This window comes from Rhinatrema bivittatum, chromosome 18 (genome assembly GCF_901001135.1).
Source record: "Rhinatrema bivittatum chromosome 18, aRhiBiv1.1, whole genome shotgun sequence".
Taxonomy (NCBI): domain Eukaryota; kingdom Metazoa; phylum Chordata; class Amphibia; order Gymnophiona; family Rhinatrematidae; genus Rhinatrema; species Rhinatrema bivittatum.
Window position 1 is genome coordinate 51,202,939 of NC_042632.1, and position 20,133 is coordinate 51,223,071.

Genomic DNA, 20,133 nt, shown 5'->3' on the forward strand with positions numbered 1-20,133 from the left:
CGCAATGCAAGAAGTGCCGGACAGGGGTGATAGGCTCCCATCGTGGAATGCCAGCTGTTAAGCGGGTAGCCGCATTCTGGGTAAACTAAAAAGCATTTATTGTGGTGGCAGATTTTTAAGGAGAGGGTTAAAAAAACAACCTGATGACCCATTCTCTCTCTTTCTCTCTTTCTCTCTCTGGGCTGAGTAATCATTTCTGCAAAGTTATGCTTTCAGCCCACTTTGGTTAAATGATGTGTTTCTGACTTATGTACAAGAGCAATTTATTTTATTTTTATTTATTTAGGCATTTTTTATAAACCGTCATTCCAAAATAAGATCACAACTGCTTACAAAAGCAACATTCACGTTATAAGTCAACACAACATCAAAACATGTTAACTAGATTCTTATAATAGTAATTCATGATAAACGAGTTCCTTTTAAATAACATTCACGAGGCAGTCAGTGAGTTGTCTTCATGCTCTTTAAGTCTCTTAATCATTGTCACTCGTTCATCAAACAATATCTCTGTGATTCTCTACAAGTTGTTAATTTTATGTTAGGTCATACGCATTTTTGAAGAGCCATGTATATTCAGTTCACGTTTGAAGCTCTTTCGTTCAGTAATCAGAAGTAACGACTCCAGCAGAGAGTTCCACAACTTGGGATCTGCTATAGAAAATATTCGGTCTCGTATTTGCGTTAGATGAGTGCTGCGTGGTGTAGGTACGGTTATTAGACTTTTGTTTTGTGATCTTAGTGTTCGTGGTGGTGTGTATGGTTGGAGAGTCACGCCCAATAACCTGGACTTTCTGTCATTGATTATTTGAAAATTAGTGTTAGTATTTTATAGTGGATTCTTGATTGTACTGGCAGCCAGTGTAGATCTATCATCGAAGGGGTGATGTGCTCAAATGTTCTTTCCCCTAACAATAGTTTTGCAGTCACAAGACAGGGCGTGCACACATACAAAGTAATCCCAAGCAAAGTGCCCTTTGTCAAAATAAAACCAGATAAATCTGTTTTCTATGAGGGGCTGTACAGTGCTAGAAATATCATTGGCACATTTAAAGAAAAAAATGCATACGTGATATGCTGGAGCTCAGAATGTATGGTACGTTAAAGGGTAAGTGTGCAGTACAGAAAGATGATGTGCTTCTATAGCTGGCAGTGCAATAACACTACCCAAAATGATATGTAGTCACACTTATATGGAAAAACAATACCAGCCAATAAAAGATTCCCTCCTCAACTGCAGCAAAATTAGAACATGACTAAATACAGAAATGGTCATGTTATGAGTCCTCCTCCTCTCTTCAGTTCACTTTCTGAGTCCAGCCCTTTAGATATTTCACTTTTTCTCCTCTCTCATATATTCCATAAAGCTCCTCCTTCCTTCCGTGTTTCTAATTAGCCGACATACCCCTGATCTTTCCTACTGTCTCTGCAGTTTGCCAACTTGTATATTGGCTCCTCAAAGTTTTCCACACGTTTCAATGCCTTCATAGATAATAGAAATGATCCAACTCTTGGGGGAGGGGAGAACCTTGTACTACTCCCAAGAAACAGCTTTCACACCCCCACGCAGTGAAGCTTCTTCACTTTGCCAGTCTTATGACCCTGGTAACTTTTTAATGTATTACCTCTATGTATTCCTGAGCAACTGACATATTGTGCTTCTAATTGCGTAGTGCATTTAGACACACAGTGATAGCTCTGGGGGGATTCTTGATTTCTTAGAAAACTGGGCCCATCTGATAAGGGGCCCCTACTAACCAAAGGTAAACCACGTGAACTTTTTGAGGAAACTGCAGGCCACGTACAGGAAATAGATGCCGAAATTCCCGGCCCCTGCTCTTTACAAACCTTAGGTCTTGCTCAAATCCCATCTCCCCCAACTCCAGAAACATTGTCTCTCTCACTTTGCAAGATACTGGCTTTGTCACAAAACTTGAAAGCCATGCAGTTCTACTATGTTCTAAACTTAGCTGCATTTCCTGCCAGCCCCTACCACCATGCTATCTCATCGTTTGGAACGTGCAAATGCCGTAGCTCTAACAGTAGCCTGGGCAGGATGCTTGCAATTCCTGGAAAGTCACTGAGAGAGAAAATAGAGGGAAAATTGATGAGATGAAACAAATGAATTGAACGCAGGCCATTTCTCCCTGCAATCAGCAGCAAATTGCTGTTTATATCAGTGCAAGCTGTCCATCAGAAGCAAAGAGAACCATGAAAAGTAGGCTTTCTAAAAAGAAAGACTCATGTTTGGTTGTTTTTTATTATGCTGGATAAGTGAATTAGCTTATGAAATACTATAAACTTTCTAAGCAGTAAAATCTCGGAGGAATCATGGAATAATTATCAGTTAACAAGGTCATCAGGCTACTCGAGAGAAAATCTCTTCTGATCATGGTGTGTGGTCAGTATGTTGACCCCCAAAACAATAATGTAAAGAATAGTCTCCCAACTTATTTTATCCAGTCATTAGTTACAGCAGCAGTTCTTGGCTGGGGGCCACACACCAGAACCCTGCAATCGTGGTCAGGAGGTGTCGCCACCTGCGGTGACTGACTCCCTCACTCCTCCCCCAGGGTTTGTGAGTGCTGCTTCTGCAGCAGGCCCAGCCTTGGCTGACCTCAGGAGTGGAGAGGACCTGCAGGTCCCGCCACTAGGCTGGCTCCAAAAAGAATAATTTTGATGTCAAAATAATTGGATTAGCTAACAGTTTTCCATTGGTTTGTAGTTCTAGAAGAACCCTGTCCCTGGTGTTCTATAAAAGGGCAGAATATTGTCGGTATATATCTCATGGCTGGGACTCAAACAGGATTTAAGCTTTCTTCACATTTATGAGCAGGACAGCCTCTTTGTGGTCTGTGAGCATTAAAGCCGTATTGCATTCCTGGTTAGTATTGCTTTTCATTCTCCTCTTCTATAAGTATATACATATGTAGAGCACATATTGCCCAGTTTGCAGACTTATAGAATCAGGTTTGCCAGCCAACTCCATCATCATGAGATGTTTGATCCTGGCCCTTCTTGTCTTGGAGATTTATTTATTCTTTTTCTATACCGACGTTCATGTCCTGTCATATCACATCGGTTTACATCAAACACAGGAGAAATACATCGAACAGGGAGTGAGAACTTGGTCGGTAACGGGTGGCATTGATGTGGCAGTTGGAAACCTTAGACTGAAGCAGTATCTCAAGGTCATTTTAGCCTAGATTACCACAAGCGTAGATTTTTTTTTTTTTTTTTTAAATATAATAAAAGGTTTACTGCTGCACGATTTAGCAAAGACTGCATTGTTCGCAGAAAAGAGATAAGTAGAACCTTTGACAATTTCCATCTTCATTTTACAAGTAAGCAGATAAAAACGTTTGGTATACATTTCCACTTTACATATGTAGTTCAGTTTTCTTGTGACTATAAGCAGTCAGCAGTTCTTGAACCCACAGAGAAAATAAAATGAGGAACTCACCGTGAAGTCAGAGGAGGGGAAGAGAAGGGGCCGCAGGAGTTGCCGAGTCTTCGATGCTCTTTGGATGCAATTTTACTGCATTTTGGAGCGTCTGGGATGATGGTTAGGGAACTACCGGTTCAAAATAGTCACCTTCCCTCCAGTTAGGAATAAGCCGTGTGTCAGCGTGATGTTGCAACCAAGAGGCTAAACCAGTGAAGGTTATGTTACAAACATTTATCACTTCTTCCAGCCTGGATTCACTCCTGCATACCAAGGCTTGAATGAAAAAACCACAAAAAAATACACATCAGGGTTTTCCTTTCCAATCAAGCGAGGAACAGTTGCTCTAGCAACGAGATAAGGGGGCTGCTCCCTTCCACCCACACATGCATACACTCTTCCGTCCCCTTCTTCCTGCTGTCACGTCCCAGAGAAGGGAAAAAGAACCTTGAACCATAACATCGAAGAGGTCCATCCTCAAAGGTCCGCCGTACCTTCACTGCTCTTCGTGTATGAGCGGCTTCGGAGGAATCTGGAGACAGGTGGACGTGCTAGACACTACCTGCCCTTACCTGCTGCTGACGCCACATTTGAAATCCCACCCCAGAAACACCTCCCACCTGCACACACACCCCCTTTTTGTGCTGAATTTGTGCAGTTTGTGATTTTACCTGCACAAATTTAGCAGATTAAACGAGCCAGATTTTTAAATGGATAGATTTACCTGGACAGCACCCGATTTTAGCCAGGTAAACCTTTTGAACTTGGACCCTGGAGCACATCTTTTTCTGTGCGTCTGCCGTGCACAAAATGGTCTAATAACGTGCAGGTGCACTACAGTAGTGACATGCATGCATTGTAAATGGCGTGACAGGCTTGCCGTATTAAACAGAGTGAACGTCTGGTCAGTGCAGTTCCGACTAACTCATTACAGACAGTTCATAGCAGATTGCACTAAATTATGCCTTTGCCTTGGAATTGTAAGCAGACTCCCCATTTTTCCAGTCTGTGGCATGCTGGTCCTTTAATCCCTTCCCCACTCACATGGTAGGGTCCCCACATCTCTTAGACCTTGAGTTCAGCTCTCAAGGAGCTGAAGAGCAGAATGGTAGATGTCAGTGTTGAAACTCCAGGGAGGAAGACTCAGAACCAATGTCAGGAAGTATTTCTTCACGGAGAGGGTGGTGGATGCCTGGAATGCCCTTCTGGAGGAAGTGGTGAAGACCAGAACTGTGAAGGATTTCAAAGGGGTGTGGGATAAACACTGTGGATCCATAAAGTCTAGAGGATGTGAATGAAGAGAAGAGGCATGGGGGTGGCTTGCGGGAATGACGGCTACTACCTGGAGATAATACCCTTATTCAATAAACATACACATGGTTAATGAGACTCCAACATTGCTCTATGCTTCAATGGCAAGAGGAAATGTGGAAAAAAGGATTTGCGTTCACAAAAAACCAGGGAGTAGCTTGCTTGTTGCGGCGCTTACTACCCCAAACCAAATAAGTCTGATACTTCACTGTCAATGCATATCCAGCATAGCTCTCTGCTTCAACGGCAGGGAGGAAAGGGGAAAAGAGGATTTATATTCAGGTAACAATCAACAAGGACTGAATTACATAGTCTGGGTAAACAACTAATTATGGGTGTAGCTTGCTTGTTACGGCAGTTACTACCCCGAATCAATTAAGCCTGATACTTCACTTGGAATACATAACCAGCGCAACTCCCTGCTTCAACGGCAGGGGGGAATAAAGAAAAGAGGAATTATATTCAGACAACAACCAACAAGGACTGAATGGCACAGGCTGGGTAAACAAATAAGCATGGGAGTAGCTTGCTTATTGCGGCAGTTACTACCCCTAACCAATTAAGCTAGATACTTCACTTAGATGCAGCTCCAGCTCTGCTCTCTACATCAATGGCGGGGGTGGAAGGTAACTAGAACCAAAAATTTACTAATAAGGGCCAAGAGTAACAGATAAGTATGAAAAAAAAAAGTGTGAAAGCTTGCTGGGCAGACTGGATGGGCCGTTTGGTGGTCTTCTGCCGTCATTTCTATGGTTCTGTATGAGTGCCCTGTAATATGTGTCCGTATTGTTCTGAAGAGATTCTCTGGTCACTGTCTGTCCATGCAATCCTTGACCTGAGGCTGCCATTAAAGTGCCAGGCGGTGCAACCTGTGGTGCATCCCGGAAAAATGGACTGCGATCACCGATCCATATCGCACACATCAGCAAATGGTAAAGGCTAGTGGACACTGACAGCCAGGGCCAGAGGTAAATGGCTATGACTTCCTGTGCCAGACTTTACAGATTTTTATCTGAAGAAACACAACGCGACCTGTGAAGCTTGGTTAGTCTGTTCCCAGCCTGTCACGAATTTGACACAAGGCCTTGCCAGGAAACAAGAAATTGTCTTTAGAAGCAGGATTTGGATGGGGCATGTGCCTCTTACAGGAAGTAAACACATTTCTTCACTGTTTTATTGTAGGTGGCATAAGACCAATGCAATAGGTATTCTGGAAGAGTATCAAATCTCTTAGAAACAAAAAGCCAGTACAAGGCTGTTCTTCCGTTTCGAGCACTAATTAAAAAGAGCGGATTTTCCTGTAGCGAGAGTACATGCACTGCGTTTTCCAGCTGTCCTGTCCGGCACTCCAGTGGCGGCTATTTATCTCTTTTCAGGGCCAGTGCTAGCGTTTTTGCTGCTCTGTGCGAACAATTACTGTGCTGCCCCTTTCATCGTTCTGTTTATTTAACATTGAATTTTTGTTTTCCCAATAATCAACACACGATAGAAACTGTCCCAGACCTCTGGTCCCCGCCATAAAAAAAACAAAACCTGCTCGCTCCGGTGATCCAAACTTTCAAAATTGACACCCCCCCCCTCCCCAAATCTATCTAAATCCATCCGCAAATGCAAAATCCCTAAATTGGGCAGGCGTGATCTCCGGGTGCTCCAGCCCCGCTACCGGTACGTAAAAATGGTGCGGGCTGGCCCTGTAGCTGAATGTGCGTCTTCTTTCTTCAGCCGCTGGTGGGATGGCGTTCAGCGATGGCGCTCAGGCCTTTCTGCTTCCTTTCTTGGGTCCCTTCCACACTCCCCCCGGGTGTGCCGCTCTGTGCAGTTGCACACTTTGCACACTCAGTAGGGCTGGGACTAGGAGACAATTCAGCTTCTGTTTGTCTACTATACCTTGGTGCCAGAGTATAAAAGGAGATAATTATATCATATAAAAGTGTAGATTGTAATAAAGCATTTGGTCATGGGAAAAAGGTATGGTCGAGAGGTGAGAGAACTGATCTATGAATCAGGTGAGCTTCTGGGATGACATTCTCAGTAGGCCTGACTTTCCCTGGGCAAACATCAGTAGAAGCATGCTCCCTGGCTGAGGGGAGTGGGAAGGGAAGGGGGAGAGAAAGGTTGCCCTCATGAAGCACAGCACCACACCCCTAAATCCGGCTCTGATCATCAGTTCTGCCAGCTCTGGGTCATCTGATCTCTCCATGCTTCAGCTCTGCTGAATTCCAACCACGTTGCTCCTTCTCTTACCTGTTCGGAAGATCTTATGTAGCCCGGGTGTCCAAATGTGCAACCAGGGCCCTCCAAACTTGATGCAACTGCAAATTTACTTTGGATGTGCTAAACTGCACAGTGATTTGGAGAGGGCTTAAAGTCAGCTGGAGCTTGATGTTGTGTTGACAGAGAATATGTATTTACTATTGTGGTGATGAACAAGATTAGTTATGAATAAGACACAGAATATGTTTTTGCTGTTGTATTAACCTAAAATACGAATGTTGACCCAGAATCTGAATGCTGATTTTGTAAACCGTTGTGATCTTACATTGGAACAATGGCATACAAGGCACCTAAATAAAAATAAATAAATATTTCACTTACAATGCCAGTCATCACAAGCTAGCATTTTCTGACTTTGCGAGTCACCTCTGCTGATCTTGAAATGCATGAGATTTTATGGGCAGGAAGAAAAGTATGTGATGGCACGACTATGCTGGAGAGCTTCCCGAGGCATCTCATCTCCTCTCCAACCCCCAGAGGTAACCGTACAGCATAGAGGACACCTTCCACACCCCCAGTTCCCCAGGTGCATGACTTACACAGTCAGATAGGCTCCAGGTAATAGCTTCTAAGAATTTAAGCCCCAGATTTGTAAAATTATATTTGAATCATAGATGGTGTGAAAATCCAGGCTGTTGGGAGTGTTATGGAATGCCTTGTAGCAGTTAAGCCTAGTTCCAGCAGAGGGCAGCGCTTACCAGGTTTGTTTTTTTTCAAGCTATCTCTATGACGTGGTCCTGTAAGGATTCCTCTGTCTCTGGATCTCTTTATAAAAGCAATTTCTATGGAAAGCTAAAGAATGATTTGTGTAGCTTAAGCACTTAAGAGATCTGAAATAACGTCCTTTAATTAGCAATAACAGAGAACAAACTGCAAGTGGAAGGAGAAGCTCATTTTCCCATTCCATCAAATTAGCAAAAAGCACATTTGCTGTGCACAATGTGCAGTACAAAAAGTTGATAGCAGCAGCAGAGAAAACTTTAGTGCAGGAAGTGATCTTGTGCAAGCAGTGACATCAAAGCTTGCTTGTGGGTGACTCAGTTGGCAGGTCAACAATAAATGAAAATGTTGTCCTCTCTTCTGGGTTTTACCGTGCACCTGAGGAGCAGAACTCGCTCACTTAGTGCAGAAGGCACTAAGAACTATGATTTGGGAGCTCAAGACAGAAACAGCTGAAGAGCAGATCTTCATCGGAGCCCCACGCAGCCGTCGCACTGATCCATGTATACAGCACAGACAGCTGAAGAGCAGATCTTTATAAGCAGATCATGGGAAAGCAGTACACTGATACACATAAAGCCTGAATTCAGCATGGACAGCTGAAGAGCAGATCTTCATCGGAGCCCCTATGCAGCCGTCGCACTGATCCACATAAAGTATGAACGCAGCACGGACAGCCGAAAAGCAGGTCTTCATTAGAGCCCCATGCAGGTGTCACACTGTTTCATGTAAAGCATGAACAGAGCCCGGCCAACTAAAGAGCAGATCTTGGTTAGAACCTCATGCAGGATCGAGCTGATACACAATGTGCTGTGGAAGGGATTCATGGAAGGAGATGTTTAAAAACAGGGGCCTATGGGCATAAGAAAAGTTGCACACCTTTATCTGCAAGAACGCAAAAGCACGTAAGAAGCAAAATATATTGGGACAGAATGCTGAAGGCAGACTCAGGCTAAGACTCAAAGGAGGAAGTTGGCAAAGTGATAGTTTGAACCAAGGCTGGGGAACAGGCGAAATCCGCCTGAGTGGGTTTCTCCACACCCGCATAATCCTCTCCAACCTCCCTCCCCCAGCGCAATCCTCTTCCACCCACTAGCAGGAGACGTTGGATAGCAGTGCTTCCTTCTTTCCTGTGCCTGCTGCTGGACCGGATGGTATACAGGAACTAAAAAATGAAATTTCAGACCTATTAGTAAAAATTAGTAACCTATCATTAAAATCATCCATTGTACCTGAAGACTGGAGGATAGCAAATGTAACCCCCGATATATAAAAAGGGCTCCAGGGGCGATCCGGGAAACTACAGACCGGTTAGCCTGACTTCAGTGCCAGGAAAAATAGTGGAAAGTGTTCTAAACATCAAAATCACAGAACATATAGAAACTGTGGGGACCCAGTAGGGGAGTGACCCCTCTTCCTAAAATTCAACCCTATTCTTACGTCCCATGACACTGCTCCTGCACAAATAATCAGAAGTTATTTTCAGAGAGGTTCCACCAGGGGGGGGAAATCATTCTCAGCAATACTGGGATGCTAGGCTCAGCTGCAACTATTAGGCACGTGTTTTCTTTCTCACATAAATTACTCCGGGAGGAAATGCCAGGGAATTTGTAACTAATGCAGTGTGTAATGAACGCAGCTTGCCTTGGTAAATGGGACCATTTTTAGTGAAGAGTGCAAGTGATGTACCTGAAGGAGCACAGCGCTAAGTTTTAGTGTTATTTACCCTGAGGTCAGGGATTGCCAGTAATCCACCCCTTTATTTTTTTGGTTATCACTCAAGTGTCTATCAAGTCCTATCATGTGCCCAGCGCTGTTAGACCTGGATCTTTGTAGGGGCCAGCAAGGGGTTAGAGAGAGCAGTGCAGAACTCCCCAGAAACCTCCTGCTCATCATACTGGACAATAGACCAGCACTCCACTCCCCCTCAGCCCCACATTTTTCTCTGTAGTATAGTAGAGCTAGGAAGATGTGCTTGATTTGATCTTCCCAAGTTTCCTGTTGATATGCTGCTTGCATTTCAATGGGTTTTACTTCCCTGCTCTAATCGGGACACTGTTAGCTGGCATGTTTGCTTAATAGGGATTAGACAATCTTGAAAGTGCCCCGGAGAGGACTGATAATCAAAAGGTTGTTTGTAGAGCAAGCTCTACCATACTCCGGCATTGGGTATCCACAGGAGTGAAAAGTTAACTCTGTCTGCCGTGGGCTTTTGGGGGGTGTGCATGTCGGGAAGAGCTTCTCTTCCCAGAGGCAGCCCGCAGACCCCACACCAGAGCTCGAAGCTAGAATGGTACTTTACAACTATTGGGTGAGTAATGCTGCCTTACCCGGTACAGTCCTAACACTGCACATCAGCTTCAAGTCAGCTCTAAGGGCAATGCATTTTGTAGTTCACAACTGGTTTTCCGGACGGGCTATGTAAGGAAGTTCAGTGGGGGCTGGCCTTTAGTTGTTGGTACCTAGAAATGGACAAGTTATAGAGGCTGGAAGCCCAGATAAGAATCAAAAATCCCTCACAAAGTGATGGAAAGTAAAACAGATGGTCATACTGCATTTATGTAAACAGGAACCAATCCAAGGAGGCAATCAGAAGGCCTGAGCTGTGTGAAACCAATGTAATAAAACGCGAGTAAAAAACGTGAGAGACATTTTAGCTAAGAGAAGAATAATCCCACAAATTCCTGTCCTCAAGGATAATATATCGAACACAGCAAAAGGAACAGTAAGAAATAAGTGTAATAATGGCGAAAAAAACTTTTTATGTGTGACGTAGGAAGCGTACAAAGGGAGTCAGCAAGCCGGGAACAAGTGCAGGACCACCTTAGAAGGTGGCAGCCCGGACCTCTCCATCATTCACCTGTACACAATGTGAAAAACTCTAAACTGTATCCAAAATACAAATGACAATAATAATATTAATAATAATGGCTGCCAGTTTTGAATCGTTTGGAGATCGGGAGATCCAGATAGAGCGCGCTACACCGGAGAGGGAAGTTTCAAGCTTTCAGATCAGTCCCCCTGATGCAGGAGATTTGAAACGTCAGCTTGTTTTATGATATCGTTATTATGATTGAATTTATGTTAACTTATTTATTTTGCATATTGTTGGATTAATGCATAGTCTGTTTTTCTTTTATCGCGCTGATTTTTCTGAGCATTGTACCTATGGTTTTATCTGCATCAAAAAAAGAACTTAAAACATTTATTTTTATTACCATTTGCATTTTGGATACAGTTTAGATTGCCTAGAGAGTTTTTCACATTATGTACAGGAGAATGATGGAGAGGTCCGGGCTGCCACCTTCTAAGGTGGTCCTGCACTTGTTTCCGGCTTGCTGACTCCCTTTGTACGCTTCCTGTTTCATACATAAAAATGTTTTTTGCCGTTACTACCCTTATTTCTTACTGTCCCTTTTGCTGTGTTAGATACATTTTAACTCACATTACTCATGTGGTAAAAACTTGAGTTTAACTCCCAGTGCAGTAAGCTAGTGGTTTGCTAATGCACTGGAAGGTAAAAAAGCATGCCAACCCAAAAATTGTACAAAAAGATGTGTAGCATGCATAAAATATTATTGATGGAGCTACGCATGTAAATGTAACATACTATTGCAGCAAATTGCAAAAGCCCACTTGCATGGGTGAAGTGCATTTACATGTGTAAAACCCAATTGTAAGCGTGCAAATGCTTTTATGCACAGAAATCATGTTTTCTTTGCAAAAACCATGATTTCTGTGTATAAAACATTTTAAGGTAAATTTTAAAAGCCCAGGCGCACCAAAATCGGGAGATGAGCACCCCTTCCCCCCAAATTTTAACAGCCGCCCAGATTCTCATGTATCTCCCCCCACTGCGCGCCTATCTCACTTCATTTTAAAAAAGGGGTGTGGCCTGGGCAGGGCGTGGGCATTTTGGGGCATGGCCAACATGATGTGCGCGTAAATACTTAGTGCCCCGGCACCCGCCCGGGTCCACTGCTGCATAACTTTTGCTATGGAGGAGGTGTAACTTCAAGAAAATGAAAGAAATTATCCATTGCTGCAGACGGGGGTTTGGAGGTCTAGCTCTTAACGAATTGGCAATGGTGTGAATGCGCACCCTGACTTGCTGGTGGAATCGGGATCTGAAAATTACTGTCCCTAGGCGCAGAAAGTACGGGTTTCTGTGTAAAAATCATGATTTATGCGCAGAAACACAGTTGTGCACAAATCATATGTTTGACATATAAATCCCAAATATAGGACCCCCCCACATTTCGAACTCCCCATAGACTAACTCTAGCCCCAGAAGCTTTCCACATCTGAGCAGGACTTAATTTCTGAGCATTAAGAAAACCCGTGTAAAGCTTATGCTGCCCTCTCGGCATCAGGAAATAATGGCTAATGGCTTGATTAACATGGGAATTGCATGAAGCAGCACTAATGTATGCGCATGATAAACGCCGGCTTGTATGCACATTTTTTGCATGCATAACACCTTCATAAATTGGGAAAGCAGCTTATGCATGTGCACACATTAGTGCTCCTTATTACTTCGGGGCCAGGGTGGGTTGGTTTGTCTAGTTCTTCTCAGATGCTCTTTTGCATCATGCTGGCTCTGATATTTATCTATTTATTTGGATACATTACCCGCTTTTTTAAATATAAAATTCACCCAACGCAGTTTCACTCTGCAACATGCCACAATAATCGTAGCATTTTGTCAGGATGTTTTGCAGCATATGATAAAGGCAAGGAAAGGACCATGTTACCATCCTCTGCTCCCTACAAATACTGGAGAGTGAAACAGCAGACTGGGAGGTTGCACATCATTCTACGAAGAGGTGCAGAGATGTTAGTACCCGCCTCTCCCACCTTTACCAAAGCACGGGCCTGGTTACAACAATAGTAAACTATTTAATTTAGCATAATACATTGGTTTTAATCTTTTTGTTCAAGCCAATGGCAAACAAAGCAGCGTAAAAATAATCAAAACAATATAGCATTAACAAAAACAGACTATGCATTAATCCAACAATATGCAAAATAAATAAGTTAACATAAATTCAATCATAATAATGATATCATAAAACAAGCCAAATAAAATTAAAAAAAGTCATTAGTACATTTAAACACCATACTCTGTTCTCAATATATCTCCTGTTATAAACTAAAATCACAATACTACTTATCACTTCTATAGTGCTACTAGACATAAGCATCGCTGTACAAATACATGCATCAGGCCATCCTAGGAATATCATTGTTCCAAGTAAATCAATAGATGAAAACAATAAGGTTTTCAATGACTTTCAGAACATCACATAATCTTGAGTAGTCTTGAGACCTCCTGCAAGAGGATTCCAGCAATGTGGGGCTACTCCCATAATCTAATCGTGCCTTTCTTTACCATTTTCACTGAAAGAATAACCAGCCTACAGTCTAGACGAGAACATAAAGGCCTTCTCAGTTTATAACAAGAGATTTTATTATTTTTTTTATGTAGTGAGGCCCAACTCCAGCCAGAATTTGAAAGACAATAAGAATTTTGAATTTCATAAGTAAATGTATTGGCGACCAATAAAGAGAAACCAACAGTGGTATTGCCCTCTCTTCGAACATCTTGCCACTGCATTTTGAACCGTTTGGAGTCTAGCCATCAATCTCTTAGGTAGCCCTGTATAAACAGAGTTACAGTAGTCCAAATGTGTCTGGACAGTAGCTTGAACAACTATATTAAGATCACCTAGCTGTACATGAGATCAGAATAGTTTACCTCATTGTAAGGAAAGGACATCTTTTTCAATCACCTCCAAGGATAGATTGGAGTCTAAGAGAATGCCCATACTCTTAACTTCTGAAGACAAATTAACCAGTTAATCTCCAATTTCAGCTCTGGAGGACTCCTCCAGTCATGGCAGATTTCCATCCATTTTACTTATGCAGCTGTATTTGCATGCATCCACTCTATCTACCACTGTTGAAAGCAGCTTCAATAAATACTCTAACAAGTGCTCCCAGGGCAACAAAAATCTGGATATCATCTGCATGCACTAAGAAATGGCAAGAACATGTTTTAGCACTGCGTCACCTAGTTACATCCATAGTGTGTGTTCTGGATCTAAACCATGGTGAAAACATTTTACATTAATTCATAACACTGTGGCATTGCCAGTGTGCTCCATGTTGTTACAAGAGACTCTCCAATTCGCCCCTGTGCATCACGTTTTCATAAACCACCACTTCTAAAACCTCAAAGAAAAAAACCTGGCTAACTTTTCCAGTTTCGTCGCTCTGTACTCACATATGGACTTGTATTTCCAGAGAATATCCCGCTCAATCAATGTATCTGGTTGGCAAATCATTTAAAGTTGAGATCTCATGCCCACTTAGAGCATCAGACATTGTCGAAGACAACAATGCCATCATCACCCTGCTCCAGTTTGCGTGGAGCTAGAATTTGGTAATGAAGTTGTGTTGCTGTTATTCCAAGTTAAAATACAATTTTAAGAGTATTTGAGGGTAAAAAGCCAAAACACTATTTGAGAAATAAGATATAAGAGTTCTCCTGTAAGTGAGCCCAACAGAAAGGTTTCACGTAGTAAACGTGCACTAGATTTCAGTTTGACGTGTAAAGGTCAGAGGTGGTATTTTTGTCGCCCAGCATTCTAGAACTTGGTGGATTAACAACAGTGAAGGTAGTGGTGTACTTCTCGGGGAGGTTAGATCCAGCCTTCTCCAGTTGTTCGGACAATGAAGATGGTGCCGTTAACACCGTCACTGCATCGCACCCGGGGCAGTCTTTTGTGCCTCAGACATTAATTAGCAACAGCTGATGCTTATGCTCACTTTGACTCATCTATGACATTTTCCTTCATAGTCTCCAATAATACTTTGCCTTTTAGTATATTCATACTGCAAACCAGCACAACTCTTCCTCTCCCCCTCCCCCTGAGTCATACTGTAAGAAAAGCAGTAATCATCCTAAAGCAAGAAACCATCAAATCCATGATCACTCATCTTCTGCCATAACTCATCTCAACCAGCCATAGCAGATTAAAGATGTCTCCTTATTAACCTTTTGGTTGCCCAGCAACTCCTTCATCTGCCATTAATTTGCATAGGATTTGACATCATTTTCAAGGAATATGACAATTGCAGGTTGCAGTCATACAGCATCGTGCGTAAATCGTTGTTAACACCTGTGTGTGACTGAGAACTCTTCCTCCTGAAATTCAAACATTTTGGTTTCGCTGGCTCACTCGATGAAAGCCCTTCATAGACCCTTGCTGACTAGCAGTAGCAGCCATCCATCCCATATGCCAAGGCCCCTTCACTGCCCTTCATCATTAGGGGCCATGCGTCCGCCAGTCTGGCGGTGCTAAGGAAAGGCCTTGCAGAATCGTGAGGATGATCACTGCACCTTTATGGTTCGGCCATGGATCTCAGTTCAGAAATGCTCTCTAAGCTCTTGGTTCAGCAAATCTGATTCTCATTCAATCGACCTGTGCTTGCGCTCTCTCTCTCTCTCTCTCTCTCATTCTCTCACAAAACCACTAACACACAGGCTCAGATGATCAGCAAATGAGAAACTCATCTACAATTATCATATCAGACAGCTGGCACATACCTGTGGCTCGGCTGCTTCACAGAGGCCTAATTGATTTGGTTGTTTGTGTTGTGTTGGAGGAAAATCTGATGCTGTCGCAGAGAGGAGGAGGAGGAGGAGGAGCAGCAGCAGCTGGTGTCAGCAGGTTACACCTCCCTTCAGAGCCCCGTCTGCTCTACTCTGCTGCGCAAGCCATGTGAAGCCTTTGCCTTTTTTACTTAAGCTGTGTGCTGGTGCGTAAGGAGCTTGCGAGCTGTGACACGCGCACGATGCAGGAATAATTCCAAATGAGGTCACAATTGCTGGATCCCAGTGATGGGCGAGCTGGAAAGCAGCACCATCCCATAGAAGCAGCCCACTCCGTCGGACTTGATGGGACTACAGAGCTGCCAGTCTTGGCCCAGTGTCCAGTATTATCCTCGGGCTGCAGTCAGGCACCACATGAAAAATAAGCACTGGCAGAGCCATGCAAGGTTGGCTGCCTGGAGTCGGGTCATCTGGGCATCTTGGCTGTGATTAGGATTTGAAAATCCACCCAGGCACAGGTGCTAGCTAACCTGATGAGTCACTCATGGGTGAAATTTTACTGATTTTTCAGTAGTTTTAATGGGGGGAATTCTGCTATTTAAGAGGGCAGTGCCATGGAAGCCTGTAGTGGTGAAAGATATGTTTGAGAAGGGAGTCATCCTGGTGGGGAGGATGTGCTGAGAAGTGTACATTGTTCTAAAGATCAGTATTATAACTGGCACTCTGGCAGCTCTTCTCTAACTTTCCTTTAACTGGCAGACATTTGCAACTCTATAATGCCAAATAAAAATTAAAATCTATTTTGTTAGCGATCTGCTGGGTACTTGTGACCCAAACAGGCTGCCTTCGGAGACAGGATGCTGGGCTCGATGGACTGTGGTCTGATTCATATGTTCTTTTCTGAAAGCAGGCGAGAACCAGTGTCTTTCTGGTACCTTCCATGGACATATTGTTGATCCCTGGCTCGGGAACGTCTTTTCCCCTGACCTTAAGCGCATCGTTGTAAGGGATGTGAAGTCTGGCCTAGCTGCATCACGTTGCACCGGATCTTATTCCTCCATAAGCCTGGAGCTTCCTTCCAGGTGCTGCTGCCACCTCCCACTTTCAGACCCCGGGCCAGGTTTGTCCCAGAACAGATCAAGGAGGCTACCGGCCAAAGGCCAGGAAGTCCTTCCTTGTACGTAGCCGGGGACATGGCATAGACTCACCCAAGGTTAGGCAGGGAAATTTTATTGTAAGTTATGGTCCCTACCAAAGGGCTACACAGGCCGATGCAATATCGGCGTGCGAAAAACCAGCGCTCATGATCGAGTGCGTGCTTTCCTAACGCGCGCCTATCCACCAGGCTAATAAACAATGCAAACCAAAACCGTTACACCAGCAGAATGATATGGAAACAGCTAGACGTGACATTTAAACCAATACAACCACCTGCGATTTACAGAAGTATAACCTGAAGCAGATGTCACTAAATATTCCATCAAAAGAAACCCATTCCCAACAAGAACACTCCACTCCGTCCAGAAGAGACTTCTAAATTCCAAGATTTAAAAGAACAGAAAATGGGGGGGAAATCAGCAGCCAGCCCTGAAACCAAAAACCCTTTCCAGCTTTGCACCATATCCTAGGGACTCCTGTAAAAGTGAGACCAACGACCTTCATCCCATTCTGCACAAAGTCGTGCACGGAGCACAGACATATCCTGGCCCCTTGGGGAGGATGAGGGCGGGAGATGGTTCGAAGAAGCCTAGGTTAGGACTTTGCAATAAATTTAAATGTGGCCTAGAAAGAATCCAGAGACTGGAAGCTTGGGAGGTGTTAGGGATGTCACAGGCTGAGAGAAAGATCTGCTTCTAATTGTCAGTAAGCAGCTAAAATCCTTTTTTGGCCCTGCCTAATGTATCACAAGGAGGCTGTGATTCAGGCTAACATCCCAGTGTGCTAGCCCTGCCTATAAGAAGATCATAAAATTACCATAGCTAAAAATCAGCTGATTTTTTTTTTTTAACCCAGTCATCATTTCAAAGGCAGTGGTCATAATCTGTGGCCTGCATTTTACAGTCACTAATCTCCTACCACTAAAAACGAATTTTCAAACACGCACTGCTGCTTACTCTGCAGTTTTTTCCCATTCCGGGTGTAAGGTGCTTACTCTGACTCGGAACATTTACCGATCCAAAGCCCAAAACCCATAAAACCATAAGGGGAATAAGTCTTATGCACGTCCCTTTGAGAAATACGTAATGCAGAAGCCAGTCTCAAATTTAGCTGAAGATAACGGGGGTGCAGTTTTCTTGGGTCCTTTGCAGAAAAGGAAACCTCTCGTCGGTCGCGTCACTAGGAAAAACAATGGTTACTTGGATGTTTCATGGGGTACGGTATAGAAAGATTTTTATTTTTTTTTTACACTAGTGTAGAAAGTGGTGAAAGCAGGACAGATGATAGTTTGCATCTATCTGAACATATTGTGGTCAGTCTGATGGCCCAGAACCCTGCATGGTCATAACTGAAACAAAAGCTGCAGAAAGCAACACGAAACCATCCAGCAAGAATATCACAGAAGCATTTTTTTTTTTTTAATTTCCTTAACTGCTTCCTTCAAGCCCAGAGAGAAGCCGCGATGGAAACAAGGGCGCGCATGAACGCCCCTGGAATGGAGTCTGACTGTACATGCGCGGCAGGCTATCTTACTTCTTTGCTTGGTTCTGGCCCTTTATTTTCCTCTTGCTTATTTGGGCTTCCAGCTCGATCGGATCCAGGACTGGGATCCGGCACCATAAGACTTACTTTCCACTGTGCGGGGATTTTTACTTTAGTATGGTCACGGCAGTGATGGTCTTTGGCCGGAGGACCCTGCAGTCATGGACCCTAAATCTGGCCACTAGGTGTCACCATTGCACAATGAGGATAAGAACTTGAGAACATAAGAACCTGCCATACTGGGTCAGACCAAGGGTCCATCAAGCCCAGCATCCTGTTTCCAACAGAGGCCAATCCAGGCCACAAGAACCTGGCAAGTACCCAAAAACTAAGTTTATTCCATGCTACTGTTGCTAGTAATAGCAGTGGCTATTTTCTAAGTCAACTTAATTAATTAATAGCAGGTAATGGACTTCTCCTCCAAGAACTTATCCAATCCTTTTTTAAACACAGCTACACTAACTTCACTAACCACATCCTCTGGCAACAAATTCCAGAGTTTAATTGTGCGTTGAGTGAAAAAGAACTTTCTCCGATTAGTTTTAAATTATTTGTAAGGGCGATGCCCATAAGTTTTTTGTTCTTTGTGAACAGATACGATGTGCGAACGGCTATCGGTATATAAGAGACGTTAAATAAATAAATAAATAAATGTGCCACATGCTAACTTCATGGAGTGTCCCCTAGTCTTTCTAGTATCCGAAAGAGTAAAAAACAATTCACATCTACCCGTTCTAGACCTCTCATGATTTTAAACACCTCTACCCTATCCCCCCTCAGCCATCTCTTCTCCAAGCTGAAAAGTCCTAACCTCTTTAGTCTTTCCTCATAGGGGAGCTGTTCCATTCCTGTTATCATTTTGGGAATCGAACCCAAGTCTCTCTGCATGGCTTCCGGCATCAATGTTGTAGCCCGGATGCAGCCATCAGATGAGGCGATCAATTACGCTTGCTAAAATGGCTGCTCCCAGGGCCTCAGGAGACTCGGTTAAAGAAATTGAAACAAAAAGTGGTTGTAGTAGTAATCACTCTAATCAATACAGAGTATTGCTATTTGCTCATCATACTTTTGAACTGTCGCACAATACACAAAAGATACTGGATTTTTGTCAGACTTTCATACCATAACTTAAGAACCAATCGTTGGCTTCTGCTGAGTGAAGCTGCATAATTTATGATCAACAACTGCCTCCATGTCACCCAGACAGGTTTACCCAGTGCTGGTTTTATTCCTTTGCATGATGTGTAGCTCCAGGACAGGTGCCGTGAGCTGAAACCAGTACTTACCCGGCCTGTCCAGTTGACATGGAGCCAGTTGGCACTATAATTTCTGATCCTGCTTCTATTCTGAACCTCTTGGCGTGGGTACGGCGAGAAGGGTAGACCCTTCCTCCAAAATAGTATCCAGCACGCATCTCCTTGCTCTCTTGTGCTCTCAGACAGCCATTGCCTCACAGGAGGAAAGCAGCTACTCCCTGCATGGCTTTAGATGGGGGAAACGCCGTCCGGTGAGTGGGAACATGCTGCTAGCACATCCTTAGGGCTGATGAAATGTAAGGAAGTTTCACATGAAACCTCACAGTTCCCCATAGGGTCATGAGATCAGCTCTGCACCCATCTGATCTCATGAGCAAATCACGTGACTTGGCAGGTAGGACTGCTGGCGTGCATTGGATTATACTGTGTACAATACACTGGAAGTCACCGATATTACTTCCTGATCCCCTGCGGCAAATATATATAAATACATATGTATATTGTTTTCGCCATTAAAATTCTGATGCAATTCTTTTGGCAATAAAATCTTGGAACCTTCTAGCTCAAATATATCCTGGGGAAACAAAGGTTCGCAGCACTGCATTCCATTGAGGAAAACCAGTGGCTTGTGAGGCAGATTGGTTTTGAGATAGGTACTTAACACAGTGAAACCCAAGAGGTTCTAAAATTCCTCATTGCTATCAATAGCAGATTAATCCGTGCTTTGTTACCAGAAGGCAAAAGCTGCAGCAAAGCTTTCGATGAAAGAACTCGCCGCAGAAATCAGAGCTCAGGCGTGGAGTATATGA

General features: G+C 43.6%; 2 protein-coding genes across 4 annotated transcripts in view; one reads left to right on the plus strand and one right to left on the minus strand.

Annotated features, from left to right (window-relative positions):
* Positions 1-20,133, minus strand: part of FGF1 (fibroblast growth factor 1) — a 63,415-nt gene that overhangs the window by 40,474 nt on the left and 2,808 nt on the right. Inside the window, exon 1 of one of the 3 annotated variants that reach the window (XM_029583884.1) lies at positions 15,363-15,598. The exons of 1 other annotated variant lie outside the window; for it this stretch is intronic. The gene's annotated coding sequence lies outside the window, so the exon portion shown is untranslated. Of the gene's footprint in view, positions 1-3,463; positions 3,607-15,362; positions 15,599-20,133 lie in introns of those variants that run through there. One more of the 3 variants, XM_029583885.1, reaches the window with a different exon arrangement.
* ARHGAP26 (Rho GTPase activating protein 26) overlaps positions 1-20,133 on the plus strand; it is a 357,099-nt gene that overhangs the window by 14,535 nt on the left and 322,431 nt on the right. The window lies entirely within an intron of this gene.